Below are 6000 nucleotides of genomic sequence, written 5' to 3'. Positions count from 1 at the left end.
TATTGTTTTTTAAAAAAAACAGTCGTGCATTAAACGTTTGCGTTTGATTAATAATATGATTTAATAAATATTTAAATTTCATAATAACTGTATGATTGAATCATGTTTAATTGTTTGTGGGGTAGTATAAACGTAGGCGTTTAATGATAGATGTATTAGTTCTAATTGTCAAAACATATAAACATCTTGTCTGTAAAGCGTTATTTAAATTAGTAAAGTGCTGCGTTTTCATCTGCTATGTCTTTTAGGTACCCTTTTATTTTTAAAACGAAATCTGTGCGTTTTCACCCGTTTGTCATTTGCTTTTATAAAGTTAATTTCTATCATTTGTTATATTTTATCTAATTAAATGTATAAATGATGAAGTTTATATTAGGCTATATGAAAAAAGTGTAGTCCTAAAACTATTAGATCAGTAACGTGTTAATAGTTCAAGGCTTAAATGACTTCTAAGTTATATCTATCTAAATTTTCGACATCATTTTTGTTTGATCTGTCGGACATAAAGGAACAGATGTCCATATTGACCACTTCTATTACCCCCCTGACTACTTAATGTCCAGACGATTTAATTCTTGTTGACGTATTAGTCGTTAGCTAAAAACTAAGATCTAAGGCTGCACAGATATAACATTCAGTTATTTAATGGAATTTCTACTTCCCCTGGTCTATAAGAAAAAATAAAAAAGTAACACAAAAAAGTGTTTGAGTCTTAATGATGGAACACTCGCTAAACTAATGATGATTAGTTCATTATGTGTATTCTGGAATCTATTATATAATGTGTCGCATATATTTAACAAAATAAACCTTCTCTTCGGTGATTGAAATGACACCAGGAATAAAGTTCAGTACTACTTGACGCCTTGCTAATAACGGCTTATTGCTATAAATTATCGCCATTAAGCTCGCGACACGAGTGCTACTCTAAATGTCAAATATTAAGGGAATAATTCATCTACTGAAACCTAAATTGTCTCCACGCTTTATTAGAAAAGTACAAACGTCTCTAGGTTAGACAACCACCACAAGTGAACCTCAACACCGAACAAGGTATTTGTCCAGTATCGATTGATATTAACACATTCAATTGAAACAATAAGTTTAAGTCTGAAGTATGATGCATGATTCAAAACTCCAACATTCACTTCACTTCAGATGACACCTTTTACATCGGATGTGTACTGGCATTTATGACATATAATTACTATTCTATATTGTTCTATATAGTCGTCTCTTATAAGATAGAACTAAGTAGCTATCTGGACGATATTTGACCGGCTTATGCCATTAGCTAGTTGTCTACTGAATCTATATGTTATCAATGCGATGAAGTGTCTTATGTCATTTAAAAAAAAAATAAAAAAATGTCTTTACCTGCTTTTAAATTGCCAGTGAGTTCCATAACATACTAGCTTGCTAAAATATAGCTGAGCAACACAATGCTATTTTCCGTGTTATAAAAGTTTCGTCAAGTGCGTTAAGTCTTCAGGGTGACATAAGTGACACAATACAATGGGAACCATAGGGACTGTTTGGAGCAAAGCAAACACTACTACTCGAGAGATACGAACCATCACAAAATGACAAGGACAGACCAATATTTAAACCAACGATGTCGTGTTTAGTAACACAGATACCAAACGAAAGTCAGAAAAAAACAGACAGTAAAATGAATAACTCGCCATTAAGGTTGTGGCTATTGCATTGGAGCAGTCAGATGCCCCAGCCTCACAATATATCCAAGCAATGAGATATATAGGTAGAATAAAAATACTTGAAACTTTAATTTCCCATATAACGTTTCGACAAAGCGACTCACCATGGCTCCATACTATTCCGTAATTGTCGGAAGAATGTACTCAAACGTGACAAAAATATAATAATGTCTGAACGATGCTAACCCATATATGTCGCATTATACAACTGATGTCAATTTATATTACTTATGACACGTAATTACTATTACGTATTCTAAACGTCGGAAATGTGCTCTCTGATGAGAGGAAATTACAACACTGTCTGAACCATGATTTACCTGCAAGTATCATTAGCTATGTGTCTGCTAGATTTCGATATTACAAAGGAAACTATGTAAACAACGAAGCGAACGACAAGATCAAATGCCTTCTAGAAGAGCGATTACTACCACTTTAGTCTGACAATTAGAATCCATTCTCCTTCACAAATCATTTTAGTTTCAACTCTTTATTTGTCAATATAATTTACCTATGCTTTGATTTGATAAATGGCGTGTTGAAAAAATGTTTTTTTTACTGATTTAAACTGATCAAATACTTGGTTTGCATCAACACTATTTAGAAAAATGTGTATGCAGCAGTGTCAAGTTATCCTATAGGTTGCTTAGTGCAATGATAAAAGTATGACGAGTGAATATTTCATTTTGGAAAGAAGAAATATCCGAAAGATTCATTTAATGTTGATCGCTTACTATTGTATAAAAGAATAACTGATTTGTTTTAACGTCGTATATCATTGGTTAAAGGACGATAAGCAATGACGTCATACGCCCTTGATTGTTAAACAATATGAACGTCAACGTTTATCTACACAAACGACTATTCGTAAATAACATATTTTTTAAAAGATTATATATGTTCAACAGAAATTTAATATACTTGAATTGTGTCCGTTGTAAGAGTCAAACTAATTTCAAATAATGGACCTGAATTACGCAACAGTTTTCAGAAACTATTAAATTGAAGGAATAAAGAAATTGTGTCACATAAAAGTTTGTTGAATTTAAATAACAAGAAAAACCAAGACCAATTTATATTATTTCATTTATCTTAAAAAGATAGAGAAATAAATAATTAGACAACTACATATGTTGTGAACCTCACAGAGTGCGTCATCGTCTATGATAGAAAATGAAAAGGTCATACAAGACACGCATACTTTAGTTTACCATTAGTCCAAATTCAGCATAACAACTCTCACTTGTAGGAATAACTGCTTCCGTTCATTTACTTCTGTTAACATGCGACCAGTATAAAACGAATAAATGAAACTGGTTTTAAAAAGATACAAATATTGATGAAATACTTAATATTGTCTACGCATGACCGTAAAAGGCAGTTTTTATTCAGTTGCTTTATTATAGTACTCGAAAGAAGTGCTTCTTATTGGGAGAAGCATTAAATAAAGTACGGCAATCAGACATAATTGTATGTAATCATGTAATAAACTAACCCGCCACATTTAAGAGACATAACGTGGGTATTCTGTATTAAAACAAATCAATTGGTACAAAACGGTATCTTTTATGGGCTACTGTTTTTTTGTGTTTTGAGCACCCATGTCGCCATAAGATAGAAATGTTACCAAATTAATATTTCGCACGATTTCATGTTCCCCAAATTGACCAATAAATTGTCTATGTACGTCAAACACAAGGCTCTTTAAATATTTTATTAAATTAAAGGCGATAAAACAAGCAGAGCGAATCGATTATCGAGCAACTGAAGTAACACAGTTTGTAAACTATTAAAATTGAGGAATTGAGAGGAAACATCGCTTTACATTATCATCCACAGAGTCATCGAACAAACGCAAATCAAATACAAAATACATCAATCGCTGGTAACATTCATGCTTAATGACAACATAATCACAACATTCTGCCTCTTTTTCCGGGGGAAACATATAAAGAAGATTTGTAGAAAATATGTCAAATAAAAACACAATGATCATGTTTGATTTGGATTTGGTTAAACTAATTTGGTTGATAAGCGCGTTTTTGTGTCATCTCATTTGTTTCAATGCTTGCTATTAATAAGGAATTAAGTTTCATAAGTTTGTAAAGATTATCTGCTATATTTATCTCAGCAGTATTTGTGCCATTTACTTTATCGAGAAATGGATCGAAAAGATAATCTGCCTTTTATTGAATTCCACTTCAAACCGTTTTGCCTTTACCCCTTTAATGTGCTGCTTGTCTCTGAGTGAGAATTAAAATACTGCATTGTAGGTGTCAGCTGTGGTTGTCTTGCGAATGAGACTCTTGGGCCATATAGCAGATGCATCTTAATGTAAAAAATACTTATTTGTTTGAAGTCTTCGATTTGTCCTGAGGCCACATTTGATTTTTTCTGTCTGCGGATTGTTTTCTGTGTGACAGCAATGCTTTTTTGTGGTAAGTTACCATGTGTAGAGTTTTATCTTTCAACCGCATTAGAGTCAATCATATCAAACAAAATGGCGGCTTCTGGTAAACATGTTTTACAATTTTCAACCAGAGGTGAATTGTTGTTTTCATACTGATATGAAAACTGTACGTCGAAAAAATGATTCAAAAGACAACAGTTTTCTCAAAAATGAAAACATTTGGCGATGAAAATTATCTGGTCACAAATAAATATCAGTAATGAAGAAACACTGGATCCAGCGACTGAAAAATAGGTAAGTTAATTTTGATATGAATTTGCTTTTACAACATGATCTGGGATTGATTAATAATACAATTCCCTCGCCTTAACTGTAATCTGAACATACCCTGGAACTGTTCATTTTTGTAAGCACAGTCTTTGCTTTTATTGGGATATAAAAAACAAAAATAAATTAAGGAATTGAAAGGGAAAATACACTCCTTAATATTTTGATGAAGCCTATGTAAAACAGACTAAACTTTGTCTTTATTACATATCCAAAATCGATCGAAATAAATGTTTTAATAAAATTGCAAATAAAGTTGATTTAGGTAGATTAAGCTGTTTTCCTAGAGCATTGAAAACACTGTTCTTAAATGTTCGAATTTTTGGAAATTTTACAAACTGTTCTAGATACGGCTTAATATCTTCAAGTGTTGAACATGATTACACGACGCTGGACAAGTTTTTTGGATATTGCTGAAAATAATCTAATTTGTTATATTGGATGATTGAACATCGCTAAGACAGCTTTGCAATTTAAGGACAAGCATCCTAATTTAAGTGAAAACCGTGTCATTAGTGTACCCAATTTGTCAAAACGTGTCATTTACAGAACAGTGAGTTTTAGAGCTTCTCTGCAATAGACATTGCTCTTAGCAATTTCCAAGTATCACATGGGAAAACATGCAATTTACAAGTTGTAAATTTCATATCATGTAGACGGACCACAAGATAATATCTTTGTTGAAAAAGATTGAAGGACAATAGGTGTTCTGTGAGAATTTTTGCTGTGGTTTAGCGGATAAAACCAGTTTTTCATATTCCGTCAAACTCCTCCTATTATGACAAGTTACGGACTCTTAGACACAAGTGATGATCTTGCCATATTTTTCCTATTAACCACCGGTGTATGGAGAAAAATAGGTGTTCCCTACGGATGCGGAAGATATTCTTTTCTCCCACCTCAGATCAGTAGACCCATACAATTAACCATGCTAGAAATTATCATCTTGCCCACGGGCAAAGATAAAACAAGTACAGAACAACAGCACACAAATCCACTAACATGAAGAACATACAAGGTGTTAAAGTTTGAGTTAACTGGAGAAATTAACAAACACTTGATTTATTTTAGCTGTTGCTATTTATATCCAATTTGCACTTTTATATCTTAATCGAAGCTAATCTAAAATAGATAATCTCTTGTTTGCCTTACAAATTGACTTGTTGAGCATATCTTCAACAATCAAATATGTTTATAAAAAATAGAAATGTTCAGCATCGTCGTCTACATTGCAATCTGTATGTGGGAGTTTAAATTAGTTTAAAACACACCTAGAAGCAACCTTCTTCACAAAAGGGCACATAGGGGACATTGGTTGTGTTTTAGATATTTGTTTGTTTTTTTGCTATATGTTTTTTATACAGCTAAGATTGGCTTTTGGCAGCGCTTGATACAAATTTAAAATTATTTAGCAATGTGTTGTGGTCTTACAAAATTCTTTATCATGGCAAATAGGTACTGGCTCAATTTATCATCTCTTTATATACATTAAGGATGATAGATTTGTCCAAAGCACTATTACATCCAACGTTAGTACCAACTAAC

The sequence above is a fragment of the Mya arenaria genome, chromosome 1 (assembly GCF_026914265.1).
Source record: "Mya arenaria isolate MELC-2E11 chromosome 1, ASM2691426v1".
NCBI lineage: Eukaryota > Metazoa > Mollusca > Bivalvia > Myida > Myidae > Mya > Mya arenaria.
This window is presented reverse-complemented; position numbering follows the sequence as displayed.